This window comes from Cornus florida, unplaced genomic scaffold (genome assembly GCF_030987335.1).
Source record: "Cornus florida cultivar Cherokee Brave unplaced genomic scaffold, ASM3098733v1 CherokeeBrave_3.0.0_Hap2_Chr02, whole genome shotgun sequence".
Taxonomy (NCBI): domain Eukaryota; kingdom Viridiplantae; phylum Streptophyta; class Magnoliopsida; order Cornales; family Cornaceae; genus Cornus; species Cornus florida.
In genome coordinates, this window is record NW_026775572.1 from 107055239 (window position 1) to 107072330 (window position 17092).

Below are 17092 nucleotides of genomic sequence, written 5' to 3' on the forward strand. Positions count from 1 at the left end.
ATTCACGTATTAGCCGACACAGGTTTTAATTAACTTCTATGGGCCGGTTAGGATTTAGTTAGGGCTTTAATTAATTTAGGGTTTTGGTATAACTCTATAAATATATGGGTATATGTCTGCCGAGGGTTTCTGAAAACCCTATTCACCATATTCAGGTATACAGTGATACAGAGAGTTTTGAGGGCAGAGTAACAGAGAGGGAGTTTGCGTACATTATGGAGAGAAAGATTTAAGGGAAACACAGAGTGAACTTGGGTGATTAGCAAAGCAACTCAAGGAGGAAGGAGCATGGTAGTGGGGAACTACAGTGTAGGACACAAACATATCACACAGAGACGGTGAATTAGAATTTCAAATCGAAAATTCAAAGGCAAGTCTCTGTTCCACTTTATCCCTTTAATCTGTGTTCTGTGCATACTTAGTTAAGACTCTAGGGATTAAAACAAGGATAAAATGGACTTAAATAAACTTTATAACAAGTTTTATATGCATGTATGAATTTCATTTACTCTCGTGAATTAACTGTTTTGCAAGAATTGTTGATTTTCTGCTACTTGATTTTACTGCGGATTGTTTTTGAATCTTGTGTTAAATTCTTGTTGTGAATATATATTTATGCTTGAGAATTAGTCTGAGACATTAAATGAACCCTTGTATAAGTAAGTAACACAGTATTGAATATCACCAAATTAATCTGTTGTGAGTTGCTTAAAATTTCAGACTAAGGTTCTGTGATCGTTGCTCCTAAACCTATGTTCCATGCATGCTATCATTGAATATCAGTGGTTCAGATATGTACCTAGGACTGAGATTGAACCTAGAATAAAAATTAAAACGTGTTATAGAGGCTCTGGTAATCACCGGAATCAGAGAAAACGAAGCTGGAACGGACAACGGCTGCTAAGGGAGGGAGAGCAGGCTCCCAAAACCCTTAGAGCCGGCTCCCAAAGAGTTGGAGCCGGCTCTAAGTGATTTAGAGCAAGCTCTAAAAGTTTTAGAGCAGGCTCCAAATGGTTTTGAGCAGGCTCAAAGTTTTTAAAGAGCCTGCTCCATCTTAAAACGCACAGAACTGAGTTTTAGGGACTTTTTGGATGAAATTGGATTTTCTAAAATTATTTAAAGGCTACTGGATGTTGTAATTTAATGTTTAAGACTTGTAAAAATTTTGGGAAGTATGATTACAAATAGGAACTAAGAACGGAATTAAGGTAAGATTAAACAGTGAACCCGTGGGTGGATGATTTGAAAATTAATTTCTATTGTCTACTATTTTTGGAATTTTATTTCTCTGCATGACTTGGATTTATAAATCATGTTTTGCAGCTGTGTTATAAGTATACTATTGTATAGTTATATGTATGCTTAGTTGGGATCAACTGGTGTTAAAATCTATTTTACATTGCATAAGTTATGGTACTGTTTGGAGAGGTAGATTGTGTAATTCTACTCTATCAATTTAACGGACTGTAATTGGGATTCTAAATCATATATTGAATGCATAAGTTGGTTATATACATGTTAAAATATAGTTATGCTAATTCTAGAGTATGGTTGATAAATACTTATTTTTGTTTTTGTCAACTTCGTTAATTGGAGGATTGTATGTACCGGTATAGGACGGTGACATACTAGGTATGGATTAGTCAAACATTAAATCCTACCTACTTTGGATTAAGGTATGGATTAACCCTATGAGTTAAGTCCATCACCTACTTATGTCATGTCAACAAAATAGTTGAATGACTTAATATGGTTTCAGTACGGATGGATATACATATACTAGACCACCACACAGATGGATGGTATTATGTCTTAGGAGGAGTATGGACTTTATATATTTATTATATGTGCCATGGTATGAGCTTGAGTCTCAGGACCATGGTTAGGGTGCGTATATCGCCTAGGATGGATAATTGGACATAGGTGTTGTTCCCTGGTAGGTCTAGGTACTCATGCCCACCCTAGGGTGCGTATTCGCATGTTGCCTTCTATTCAAGCTGAGACAAACCTACTGGACTAGCGAGCGTCCTATAGTGTGTACTATATACATATATTGACTACTCTAGATATTGTTGAGTCTTCCTAGGATGTATCTACGTATCGGATTACTGTTTGGATTGTAATAGATCCGGACTTGCATATGGGCCTGACCCACTTCTTTATTTTTCTGGTGCTCGTCAGTTCCAGGGTTAGAGTTTGGACATGCAGAGCAGATACAGCTATTCACTCCTCCGATTATGTAGGAATTTTCTCTATGTTAGCTTTGGATTTTGTTTTTATTATTTCAGTATCGTTTGAAGAATTTAAATAAGGGGTCCAACGGATGGATTCCCGAGTTGTAAACTGATGGAGTTTTGGAGTTTGGGTTTGATGGATTTTAATAATTATAATATTTTGCGGATTTTGTTTTTAGTTCTTTTCAGCTTTAATTTCATTTCTTAATTCCTTTTGTATTCCGTGTTCATTATAAATACTTTAATTGTTTGATATTCCCTCGGGCTCGGGCTTGGGCCTGATCAACCCGTGTCTCGGATCCGAGGGGTATCACAGTTGGTATCAGAGCCCTCCAGGTTCAAGTGTCTCTAGGATTCTACCGTATAAGACTTCCGCGAAGCGTTCTCTATTGTTTAGAGCTTAAGTTTAGGATTCATTGTATTCTTTACGGTTCGGTTTAATCGTGCTGATGTCTGTCTTTCTGTGTTGACAGAATGGCTAACGCAAGAACCAAATGGAACAATCGGCAACGAAGGGAAGCGGCCCGTAGGCAGCGTCAGGAGGATGAAGGTCAGTTTTATGAGGAACAGGAGGAAGTTCAGCAGACTGGGGATCAGGGAGAAAATCCAGAGTTTCCTCTTCACCTTAATGACCTTATTGCTTGGGCTATAGAGGCTGGGGTAACAGCTGCACTCCGGAGCCAACCACAGGTTCAGTAGGCACCTGTACCAGCACCAGTGGTTCAGGCGGATTCTTGGGGAAAGGCTAGGAGCTCTTTCACAAAGGGGAGTCCACCTGTGTTCTCAGGCTTAACCGATGCGAGAGCAGCTCACCAGTGGAAACAGGACATTAAGCGTCATCTTCGTTTGGTTCAGTGCACGGAGGTGCAGAAGCAAATGCTTGCTACCTTCAAGCTGGTTGGGGATGCACTACAGTGGTGGGAGTCAGTTACCACCGCAGAGGAGAGGATGACATTGGCTTATGATGAGTTCAGTGCTCGCTTTGACGAGAAATATTTTCCTTATGCAGTCAGGGCAGCTATGAAGACCGAGTTTCTAAATCTCCAGCAGGGAAACATGACAATGGCGGAGTATGAGCAGCAGTTCACACGCTTGTCTCTCTTTGCACCGGAGGAGGTGGATACAGAGGAGAAGAAGCGCAACAGTTTTGTCAAGGGACTGATGTGGTCTATCAAGAGAGCTATTACAGGTAGTCCAGCCTATACTACCTATGCTCATGTGCTAGACGCCGCTCTACAACAGTATCAATTGACTGTGGACATCAGACAGGCTCGTAGTGAGAAGCGGGGAGATAAAGACTCTACTAATTAGTCAGCTGAAAAGGGGAATGGCAATGGTCACCGGCAGAATGACAAAGGCAAGTTCCAAGGACAACAGCCTTGGAAGAAGCACAAGGGTGGTTCAGATGCTCATCGGAATGGGGCACCTATTCAGAGGTAACAGAATGGGGGACCATAAGCAGGACAGGGTCAGCTACAAGCTAACCGACAGAGAAGGCCATTTGGTACTTTCCAGGGTAGTTGTTACACTTGTGGAGAGTATGGTCATACCACCAGGCGGTGTCCTAAAGCAGGACAGGGACAGGGACAGGGACAGGGACAGGGACAGGGACAGGGACAGTATGTGTAGAAGGGACAGAGGGTGCCAATGCCTCTACCAGCTCTACAGGTTCCATGGATTCAGGGACAGACACATCTGGCTTTACCGGCACCGCCGCAGACTCAGGGACAGGCACCACAACAGTTGCACTATGGCAGGGTGTATAACCCCATGCCACAGGATGTTCAGGCACCTTAGACTATAGAGGGTAAGTTTCCTATTCATGGTTTACATGGACGTGTTTTATTTGATACAGGTGCTACATAATCATTTGTAGCTAAGACTTTTGTTGCTTTATCTGGGATGAGGACGAGGGTATGCACTAGACCTCAAGGTATTTCTACACCATTGGGTGATACAGCTATTATACATGAGAGTGATGGGCCTGTGACACTAGATATTGGCAGACTCAGATTTCTAGCTAATCTATTGGTCCTGGACATGCACACTTATGATGTGATACTTGGGATGGATTGGTTGTCTCACTACCATGCCCAAGTTGATTGTTTTGATAGATCTATTATTTTTACCATACCTGGTCAGGATATGTATGTAATAGCTATGCCACGTTCAAAAGGGGGCGGTAGCACCTATTTGTTCCATGTGGAGGAGGAAAATAAAGAGGGGTTTATTGTGCCATTGGATAACATATCGATTGTACAGGATTTCCTGAATGTATTTCAGGAGATTCTAAGGTTGCCACCTAGTCGCAAGATCGATTTTGTGATAGACTTAACTCTAGGAACTGCGCCTATTGCTAGGGCACCCTAAAGGATGGCACCGGTAGAGATGAGAGAGCTAAGGGATCAGATTCAACAGTTACTCAGCCAGGGTTTTATTCGTAGGAGTACATCACCTTGGGGAGCATCGGTTCTATTTATGAAGAAGAAGGATGGTTCGCTTCATCTTTGTATAGATTACAGGATTGATGACTTGTTTGATCAGTTAAGGGGAGCCACATACTTCTCTAAGATTGATCTGCGTTCTGGGTATCATCAGCTGAGGGTTAGGGAGCAGGATGTTCCTAAGACAGCATTTTTCACGAGATATGGTTCTTATGAGTTTCGTGTTATGCCATTTGGGACGACTAATGCACCTGCAGTATTCATGGACTTAATGAATAGAGTCTTCCGAGCTTATTTGGATCAGTTTGTTATTGTCTTTATTAATGACATCTTGATCTATTCTCGGTCGGAGGACGATCATGCTAGACATCTTCGCATAGTCTTGCAGACGCTTCGTGAGCACCAGTTATATGCCAAGTTCGAGAAGTGTGAATTTTGGCAGCGGGAGGTGAAATTTCTTGGTCACGTGGTGTCAGAAAAGGGGATAGCAGTGGATCCGGCCAAGGTTTCAGCGGTGGTTGAGTGAGGATAGCCTACATCACCTACTGAGATTCAGAGTTTTCTCGGTCTGGCAGGATATTACAGGAGATTCATCCAGGAATTCTCCAAGATAGCGGGACCACTCACTCATCTGACCAAGAAGGGTGTCCAGTTCGTGTGGGATGAACACTGTCAGCGAGCTTTTGATGAGCTGAAAAGGAAGCTGACTTCTGCACCGGTTCTGGCTACTCCGCAGAGCGGGATAGAGTATCTTGTTTACACGGATGCTTCAATGCAGGGTCTTAGATGTTTATTGATGTAGGAGGAGCGACCGATTTCTTATGGATCTCGAAAACTTAAGTCTCATAAGCTTAATTATCCAACACATGATTTGGAGTTGGCAGTAGTGGTTTTTGCCTTGCGTATTTGGAGGCATTATCTGTTAGGTGAGTCCTTCAGATTATTCAGTGATCACAAGAGTCTGTAGTACTTGTTCACTCAGCGGGAGCTGAATATGAGACAGCGCAGATGGTTGGAGTTTATAAAAGACTATCATTTTTCTATACAGTACCATCCAGGGAAAGCGAATGCAGTGGCGGATGCACTCAGTCACCGACCTGTTGGTAGTCTTTCTGCTCTATTCACTATTGAGTGGAATGCTTTGAAGAGTGTGGATGAGTTATCGGATGCTTTTATGGCTTGCATGGTGGTTACACCTTCTATCATTCGCAAGGTTTTACAAGCACAACTCACCGATCAGCAGTGTGTCGACAAGGTCACAGAGATAGCTTCCGAGAAGGTTCCATTTTACTATGTTGGGGCTGATGGAGGTTTAAGGTACAAGAGACGGTTAGTGGTACCTTTTGCTGATGGTTTGAGGAAGGATGTGATGACTGAGACTCACCACTCTGAGTTCTCTGTTCATCCAGGAGGCGATAAGATGTATCGAGATATGAAGCGGCAGTTTTGGTGGGCAGGTATGAAGAGGGACATTGCTCTTTTTGTTTCTCAGTGTAGTACTTGTCAGATGGTTAAGATTGATCATCAGAGGCCACCAGGAGCTCTACAGTCACTACCAATTCCGGAGTGGAAATGGGAGAGCATATATATGGATTTTGTGGAAGGGTTGCCAAATTCTTTTAAGGGGCATAATTTTATATGGGTCATTGTAGATAGGTTGACCAAGTCAGCTCATTTCTTGCCTAATTGCACTGACTACACTTCGGAGCAGTTGGCGAGGCTTTACATTTCAGAGATTGTGAAGCTACATGGCATTCCATTGTCTATTATATCGGACAGGGATTCGAGCTTTGTATCTAAATTTTGGAAGAGTTTTCAGCAGGCTTTAGGTACGGAGTTACACCTTAGTACTGCTTATCATCCTCAGACTGACGGACAGACTGAGAGGGTGAATCCGATTATAGAAGATAAGCTTCGGTCATGTGTTCTGGATTTCAAGGGCCACTGGGAGGAATATTTGCCACTTGTGGAGTTTGCTTATAACAATAGTTTCCAGAAGACTATTGGGATGGCACCTTTTGAGGCGTTATACGATCGTCCGTGTCGATCACCTGTTTGTTGGATGGAGGTTGGAGAGAATCGATTCTTAGGTCCTGAGTTCATCAAGGATACCTCTGAAAAGATTTCACTTATTCGAGATCGCATTCGTACTGCCTAAAGTAGGCAGAAGAGCTATGCTGATCATCGCACTCGTGCTTTGGAGTTTCGGGTTGGGGATCAGGTTCTACTCAAAGTGTCTCCTATGAAGGGTGTTATGCGCTTTGGGAAGAAAGGGAAGTTGTCTTCGCGGTTTGTCGGTCCATTCATGATTACAGATCGAGTGGTAGCTGTGGCTTATCGGTTGGCACTTCCGGATAACTTGGATCGCGTTCACAACGTGTTTCATGTTTCCATGTTGCGAAAATTTCTGCGCGATGAGGATCGGTATCAGCATATCGATGTTGGGGAGATCGAGCCGGATGCAACTTATTTGGAGCCACCATGTCGTATTGTTGACCGTCGGGATCAAATCCTTCACAATAAGGTTATCCCTTTGGTTCGTGTGCAGTGGAGTCATTACAATGAGGCTGAGTCCACTTGGGAAAGGGTGGATGTCATTCGCTTGTAGTTTCCTGAAATATTGGAAGAAGGTAAGAGCGAATTCCGAGGACGGAATTCCTTTTGTTAGGGGGGAAGAATGTAATACCCCTAATTTTAAAAGGATAGTCCTGGCATTTATTTAATTGTTTAATCTTTTATTTAAATTAATTTAATTGTGTGTTTCTTCCATGGTTATTTAAATTTGTTTTTTTTTTTGTTTTAATTAATTGATTAAATTGTTTGGTTTTCTTTTATTACATTGTTTTAAATTAAATTGTTTTATGATGTTTTATTTGACTTAATTGATAATGGGGTTTATTTAATTAAATTGGTTTAAAGTAGGATTGTGTTTTCTGTATGTTCACGTATTAGCCGACACAGGTTTTAATTAACTTCTATGGGCCGGTTAGGATTTAGTTAGGGCTTTAATTAATTTAGGGTTTTGGTATAACTCTAAAAATATATGGGTATATGTCTGCCGAGGGTTTCTGAAAACCCTATTCACCATATTCAGGTATACAGTGATACAGAGAGTTTTGAGGGCAGAGTAACAGAGAGGGAGTTTGCGTACATTATAGAGAGAAAGATTTAAGGGAAACACAAAGTGAACTTGGGTGATTAGCAAAGCAACTCAAGGAGGAAGGAGCATGGTAGTGGGGAACTACAGTGTAGGACACAAACATATCACACAGAGACGGTGAATTAGAATTTCAAATCTGAAATTCAAAGGCAAGTCTCTGTTCCACTCTATCCCTTTAATCTGTGTTCTGTGCATACTTAGTTAAGACTCCAGGGATTAAAACAAGGATAAAATGGACTTAAATAAACTTTATAACAAGTTTTATATTCATGTATGAATTTCATTTACTCTCGTGAATTAACTGCTTCGCAAAAATTGTTGATTTTCTGCTACTTGATTTTGCTGCGGATTGTTTTTGAATCTTGTGTTAAATTCTTGTTGTGAATATATATTTATGCTTGAGAATTAGTCTGAGACATTAAATGAACCCTTGTATAAGTAAGTAACACAGTATTGAATGTCACCAAATTAATCTGTTGTGAGTTGCTTAAAATTTCAGACTAAGGTTCTGTGATCGTTGCTCCTAAACCTATGTTCCATGCATGCTATCATTGAATATCAGTGGTTCAAATATGTACCTAGGACTGAGATTGAACCTAGAATAAAAATTAAAACATGTTACAGAGGCTTTGGTAATCACCGGAATCAGAGAAAACGAAGCTGGAACGGACAACGGCTGCTAAGGGAGGGAGAGCAGGCTCCCAAAACCCTTAGAGCCAGCTCCCAAAGAGTTGGAGCCGGCTTTAAGTGATTTAGAGCAGGCTCTAAAAGTTTTAGAGTAGGCTCCAAATGGTTTTGAGCAGGCTCAAAGTTTTTAAAGAGCCTGCTCCATCTTAAAACGCACAGAACTGAGTTTTAGGGACTTTTTGGCTGAAATTGGATTTTCTAAAATTATTTAAAGGCTACTGGATGTTGAAATTTAATGTTTAAGACTTGTAAAAATGTTGGGAAGTATGATTACAAATAGGAACTAAGAACGGAATTAAGCTAAGATTAAACAGTGAACCCGTGGGTGGATGATTTGAAAATTAATTTCTATTGTCTACTATTTTTGGAATTTTATTTCTCTGCATGACTTGGATTTATAAATCATGTTTTGCAGCTGTGTTATAAGTATACTGTTGTATTGTTATATATATGCTTAGTTGGGATCAACTGGTGTTAAAATCTATTTTACATTGCATCAGTTATGGTACTGTTTGGAGAGGTAGATTGTGTAATTCTACTCTATCAATTTAACGGACTGTAATTGGGATTCTAAATCTTATATTGAATGCATAAGTTGGTTATATACATGTTAAACTATAGTTATGCTAATTCTGGAGTATGGTTGATAAATACTTATTTTTGTTTTTTTCAACTTCGTTAATTGGAGGATTGTATGTACCGGTATGGGACGGTGACATACTAGGTATGGATTAGTCAAACACTAAATCCTACCTACTTTGGATTAAGGTATGGATTAACCCTATGAGTTAAGTCCATCACCTACTTGTGTCATGTCAACAAAATAGTTGAATGACTTAATATGGTTTCAGGACGGATGGATATACATATACCAGACCACCACACAGATGGATGGTATTATGTATTAGGAGGAGTATGGACTTCATATATTTATTATATGTGCCATGGTATGAGCTTGAGTCTCAGGACCATGGTTAGGGCGCGTATATCGCCTAGGATGGATAACTGGACATAGGTGTTGTTCCCTGGTAGGTCTAGGTACTCATGCCCACCCTAGGGTGCGTATTCGCATGTTGCCTTCTATTCAGGCTGAGACACACCTACTGGACTAGCGAGCGTCCTATAGTGTGTACTATATACATATATTGACTACTCTAGATATTGTTAAGTCTTCCTAGGATGTATCTGCGTATCGAATTACTGTTTGGATTGTAGTAGATCAGGACTTGCATGTGTGCCTAACCCACTTCTTTATTTTTCAAGTGCTCGTCGGTTCCAGGGTTAGAGTTTGGACATGCAGAGCAGATACAACTATTCACTCCTCCGATTATGTAGGAATTTTCTCTATGTTAGCTTTGGATTTTGTTTTTATTATTTCAGTATCGTTTGGAGAATTTAAATAAGGGGTCCAACGGATGGATTCCCGAGTTATAAACTGATGGAGTTTTGGAGTTTGGGTTTGATGGATTTTAATAATTATAATATTTTGCGGATTCTGTTTTTAGTTCTTTTCAACTTTAATTTCATTTCTTAATTCATTTTGTATTCCGTGTTCATTATAAATACTTTAATTGTTTGATATTCCCTTGGGCTCGGGCCTGGGCCTGATCAACCTGTGTCTCGGATCCGAGGGGTATCACAGCCACCACGTGAATCATAAAAGAATAATAAAACCTAAATTAAATATTAATAAAACCCTAATATAATCCAATTAACGCATTTAAATAATTAAAACAATTACTTCAATGAAAGAAAAAAAAATAATTCAATACAAGAAAAATAAAAATATAATTAAATAAATAAGTTGAACAAATAACTCACTTAAATAAAACAATTAAGCAATTAATTCAAATAAACAAGCAAATAACGAAATAAACAAATAAAAATGCAATAAAATAAATATTAAAATGCCGTGACTATCCTTTTAAAATTAGGGGTATTACATTCTTCCCCCCTAACAAAAGTAATTCCATCTTCGGAATTCACTCTTACCTTCTTCCCATATTTTAAGAAACTGCGAGCGAATAACTTCCTCCCATTCCCAAGTAAACTCAGCTTCATTGTGATGACTCCACTGAACACGCACTAAAAGGATAACCTTATTACAAAGAATTTGATCCCGACGGTCGACAATAAAACACGGTGGCTCCAAATATGTTGCATCTGGATGCAACTCAATCTCCCCAACATCGAGATGCTGATACTGATCCTCATCTCGTTGAAATTTCCATAACATGGAAACATGAAACACATTGTGGACACAATCCAAATGATCTGGAAGTGCCAACTGATAAGCTACAGCGCCAACTCGATCTGTAATCATAAATGGACTGACAAACTTCGGTGACAACTTCCCTTTCTTCCCAAAACGCATTACTCCTTTCATAGGAGACACTTTGAGCAGAACCTGATCCCCAACCTGAAACTCCAAAGTATGAGTGCGACGATTGGCATAACTCTTTTGCCAACTCTGGGCAGTGCACATTTGATTCCTAATAAGAGCAATCTTCTTAGAGGTATCCTTAATGAACTCAGGACCCAAAAATCGGCTGTGCAGTGCCTCAAATGGTGCCAAACCAATAGTTTTCTGGAAACTATTATTATATGCAAACTCTATAAGTGGTAAATAATTCTCCTAGTGGCCCTTGAAATCAATAACACACGAACGAAGCATATCCTCCATAATCTGATTAACTCGCTCGGTCAGTCCATCAGTCTGAGAATGATAAGCATTGCTAAGATGCAATTCTGTACCCAAAGCCTGCTGAAAACTCTTCCAAAACCCTAACACAAAGCTCGAATCCTTGTCTGATATAATAGGTAACGGAATGCCATGCAGCTTCACAATCTCTAAAATGTAAAATCTTGCTAATTGCTCCGTAGTGAAGTCAGTGCAAATAGGCAAGAAATGAGCTAATTTAGTCAATCTATCAACGATGACCCAAATGGAATTGTGATCCTTAAAAGAATTAGGCAATCCCTTCACGAAATCTATAGAAATGCTCTCCCATTTCCACTTCGGTATAGGTAGTGGCTGTAAAGCTCCTGGCGGCCGCTGATGATCAATCTTGACCATCTGACAAGTACTACCTCGAGAGACAAAAATAGCAATGTCCTTCTTCATACCTGCCCACCAAAACTGCCACTTCATATCCTGATACGTCTTGTCTCCTCCTGAATGAACAAAAAACTTAGAATGATGAGTCTCCGTCATCACATCCTTTCTCAAATCATCAGTAGAAGGTACCACTAAACGTCCCTTATACCTCAAACCTCCATCAGTCCCAACATAGTAAAATGGGACCTCCTTAGAAGTTATCTCTGCAATTTTGTCAATGCACTGTTGATCCATGAGTTGCGCCCTCAAAACTTTGTGAATGATAGAAGGTGTAACTACCATGCAAGCCATAAAAACATCCGACAACTCATCCACCGTCTTCAAAGCATACCACTCAGTAGTGAATAGAGCAAAAGACTAGCAGCGGGTCGGCGACTGAGTGCATCTGCCACCATATTCGCTTTCCCTAAATGGTACTGTATAGAGAAATGGTAGTCTTTCACAAACTCAAACCATCGGCGTTGTCTCATATTCAGCTCCCACTAAGTGAACAAATACTGCAGACTCTTGTGATCACTAAATAATCTAAAGGATTCCCCTGATAGATAATGCCTCCAACTACGTAAGGCAAAGACCACAGCTGCCAATTCCAAATTATGTGTTAGATAATTTAGCTCATGAGGCTTAAGCTTTCGAGATTCATATGAAATTGGTCACTCCTCTTGCATCAAAACACATCCAAGACCTTACAAAGAAGCATCTATGTAGACAAGATACTCAATCCCGCTCTGTGGAGTAGACAGAACCAGTGCATAAGTCAACTTGAGCTTTAGCTCATCAAAAGCTTTTTGATAATGTTTATCCCACATGAACTGTACACCCTTTTTAGTCAAATGAGTGAGCGGTCCCGCTATCTTCGAGAACCCCTGGATGAACCTACGATAATATCCTGCCAATCCGAGAAAACTTCAAATTTCGGTAGGTGAAGTAGGCTATCCCCACTCAACCACTGCTAAAACCTTGGCTAGATCCACTGCTATTCCCCTTTCTGACACCACGTGACCCAAAAACTTCACTTCCAGCAACTAAAATTCACACTTCTTGAACTTGGCATATAACTGGTGCTCACAAAGCGTTTGCAAGACTATGTGAAGATGTCTAGCATGATCGTCCTCTGACTTTGAATAAATCAAAATGTCATCAATGAAGACAATGACAAATTGATCTAGGTAAGCCCTAAAGACTCTATTCTTTAAGTCCATGAAAACTGCTAGTGCGTTAGTCAATCCAAAAGGCATGACACGAAACTCATAAGAACCATATCTAATGAGAAATGTTGTCCTCAGAACATCTTGTTCTCTAACCCGAAGTTGGTGATATCCAGAACGCAAATCAATCTTAGAGAAGTATGTAGCTCCCTTCAACTGATCAAAAAGATGATCAATCCTGGGCCACGGGTACTTGTTACGAATAATAACTTTGTTCAACTCCCTGTAATCTATACACAGGCGAAGCGAACCATTCTTTCTCTTCACAAACAACGCTGGTGCTCCCCAGGGTGAAGTACTCATATGAATAAAGCCTTGGCTTAGTAATTGCTAAATTTGATCCCTCAACTCTCGCATCTCCACTGGTGCTATCTTGTATGGTGCCCTAGCAATAGGTGTAATGCTTGGAGCTAAGTCAATCATAAAGTGTATCTCGCGACTAGGTGGCCACCCTGGAATCTCTTCAAAAAAAAAAAAAAGTCATGTACAATTGGTAAGCTATCCAATGCTACAGAAATCTCCTCATCCATTTCCTCCTCCATATGGAACAAAGAAGTGCTAGTGACCCCGTTAGAATGTGGCATAGCAACGACTTACATATCCTGACTAGGTATGGTGAACACAATAGACCTATCACAATAATTAACTTGGGCATGGTAGTGTGATAACCAATCCATCCCAAGTATCACATCATAAGTATGTATGTCCAAGACCAATAGATTGATTAGAAATCTGAGTCTACCAATATCTAATGTCTCAGGCCCATTACACTTATAAAAAATGGTAGTATCGCCTAAAGGTGTAGATATACCCTAAGGTCTATCGCATACTTATGTCACCACTAAACTATATCCCAAATGTTCAGAATACTCCGTAGAGCAAAACACGTAAGGTAAACAAAATACTCCGAAATCTACTCACTTTTAGATTATCGCTCTATCCTAGGAATTCTTCCTTCGAAATCAGAATACCATATTGATTTACACAAGTTCATTTATAAACTTCTTAGTAATCGTCCCGTTTCAACACAATGTTCATACAAGCAAATATTTGTTTAGCCTATCAAAAACCAATCACTCCACTGTGATAATCCTTTATTATCGCAACATACACATTCCAATACAGTTTAATAAAACCATATATGTAATCATCACTAAAATGTTCTCATAAAACACAAGAGAAAAACAAAAACCACCATTTCATTTTATTAAGAACTTCTTTAAACCAAAATTTGTCCAAAAGAAAATCGTAAAATATTCTTTAACATAGTACTAGTCTACGTGATTAAATCCGTACTACACTACCTCCACTACTACTAGTAATTAAAATTACTCTTAAAAGAGCATTCATCCTTGAACTCCGATACCCTCTAGCTTGGATGCTCCTGTATCTCTTCCATCTAGATCGTCTTCGGGGTCTTCCTCTCCACTTGGCTCAGCTTCGAGCACCACCGAAGTTGTGTTAGGTCCACAGTATGGTGGCCAATCTCGCATACCAGAAACCTTTCTTGACTTGTACTCTGAAGTAACACCTATGGGAACCAATTCCTTTGTCTCCAATTCAGCCTTCTTGGTCAGTCGTCACAGGGGAATCATCAGAGTAACCTTTTTGACATCAGTACATTCTAAGTGAACCGTAAAGGAATAAAACGAATCCTAAACTTAAGCTCTAGACAAGAGAATACGCTATATGGAAGTCTTATATGATAGAATCCTAGAGACACTAAACCTGGAGTGCTCTGATACCAACTGTGATACACCTCGATTCTAAAGCCACGGGTAATCAAGTCTGAGCACAGATCCGAGGGATATTAAACAATTAATATGTAAATAAACACGGAATACAAAAAATGAAATAAGAATAAAATAATAAGCTGAAAGAATTCTAAATTAAAAATCCTCAAAATAATATAATTGAAATCCAATAATCTAAAAACCTCCATTAATAAAAAAACTCGAGAATCCATCCTAGTGGACCCCTAATAATATTCGAAACTAAAGCTGAAACAACTGAAATAAAATCTAAAGCTAAACATAGAAAGCAGTCCTACGTAGTCGAATGAGTGAGTGATGGTATTTACTCTTCACGATCACACTCTAACCTTGGAACTGACAAACACCTGAAAAATAAGAGTGGGTCAGGCCTACATGCAAGTACTATCCTACTACAATCTATACAGGAACCCGATACGCAGATACATCCTAGATAACTCAATTGTGGCGGCCCTTGTTTTTTAAGCCAGTGCATCCTGTGATGAACCGAAGGTTGACTCGATAACGGATCCAAATGCGGAAACAAAAATAGAAAACAAGACTCTAAGAAGTCAAAGTGACCTTCTATGAGGTCGTGGAACTCAATGAGAACCGATGCGGAAGCAAAGATCAAAAAATGACAAATAAGCCCCTAGGGGCAAAATAGTCACTTTTGAAACCTGTGGACTCAGGTGCCACCGAGCACACTACTGGAAGGATAATAAAAAAATAATCAAGATGGACTCAAGAATCGCATGATTCGGAGTCTGGACGAAGGAGAAAAGGCATGACGAAGAAAAACACGCATTTAAAGCAAAAAGGGTAAATTGGTAATTATCCAGGAAGATTCGGGTGCAACCGAGCATACCGTTGGAAAGACGACAAAAAATTAGTCAAGTTCATAAAAAAGTTCACTCGATTTGGAGTCCGGACGAGGGAGAAACGAGTGTTTGAAGTTGTGATGTCGCGGCGGCCCGACGAAGGCCATGACATGCCCCATGCGCGCCCGGCGCCCATACTGGCGCCCAATGGCATGCACATGTTGACACTAAGAAAAAAAAATTGAGTATCCAGAACAGAGGCTTGAAACGGTGGTCGAAACAAGTTTTTCTAGAAAAACATGAAGAAGAAAGCCCCCCTAAAATTGAGTTTTTTACCCGACAACGCAAAAAGAAACAAAAAAAAAATCACTATAAAATCCCCAAAATGCCCCTAGATCAGAACTGGACAAGAGGGCAAAAAGCTACTACAGGATCTGAGATCAAAAACGGGCTATCAAACAAATTTTTCTGGAAAAACACAAAGAAGAAACCCCTCCCGAAATCAAATTTTCTACCCCATAGCATGGACGGGAATAAATAAAATGCACTGTAAAATTTCCAGAATGCCCCTCCATGAAATCTGGTAGTGAGGGTGAAAAAGCTGCTACATTGCAAAACTGAAAGTTGAATACGACATTTTGTGGAAAAACACAAAGAAGAAACCCCCCCCCCCCCCCCACCCCCCTAAAATCACGTTTTCTAAGTGACCATGTGAAAACCAGCATTTATTTTCCAAAGGAAAACCTCAGAATGCCCTAAAATCAGATTATGCAACAAAATTTCAAAATGAGTCTATAGGAAACGACCATGCACACAAATGTAACTTACCTATTAAGACGCGTTACAATGATCCACGGCTTAAAAATACCACCGATGCAAAATTTGACCCCCCAACGGCCACAATGGCGAAAATGCACATGAAATGGAAAATTTGAAATTTAAAATTTACAAATGATTTCAAATTACCGTTTGGCCCTTGGCCACACTTCATGCATGATTAATGAGACCTAGTGGAGGTGCCGGAACACAGTTTGCACCACCCGATTTGAAAATGAACCCTTAAATGCTCGGTTTCTACTATTTTAGCCCAAAAAATGTAATATGTGAACTAAAATGCAAAAATGAAAACTAAATGGTGTTTGGCCCTTGGCCGCACCTCACATATGGCAAATGAATGCTAAATGATGAATTTCACACAAAATGCACACACCGGTGCGAGAATGACATATCAAAATCTTAGTTTTCATACTTTTCTCATTAAAGGCAAAATTCAACATTCATAAATATTCATGGATTTCAAATAAAGTTTGGCCCTTGGCCACAAATTATATACAGGGAATGAGTGTCAAAAAGTGTGCTTAAGCATATAATACAAGTTTGGAATTAAATATACACATTTGACAAATAAGGCTACAAATGGCTTTTCAAGCCAACCTTTACAAGAATGGAACCTTCAAGTCCCCAAATTATCCGAGCATAACGAGAATCTCAACCTCGATTCTTGTACCTGAAATATGCCCCAATAACTTTGGGTTGAGTAACATAAAGCTACTCGTAGGAAATGAACATGCATCAACCTAGCATTTTACAATTTTATCACCTTAAGGTGAAACATGTCAAAGGGCTCATGCCACCTAACGTCTATGTCATGGGTGAGACTTAGGGAGCA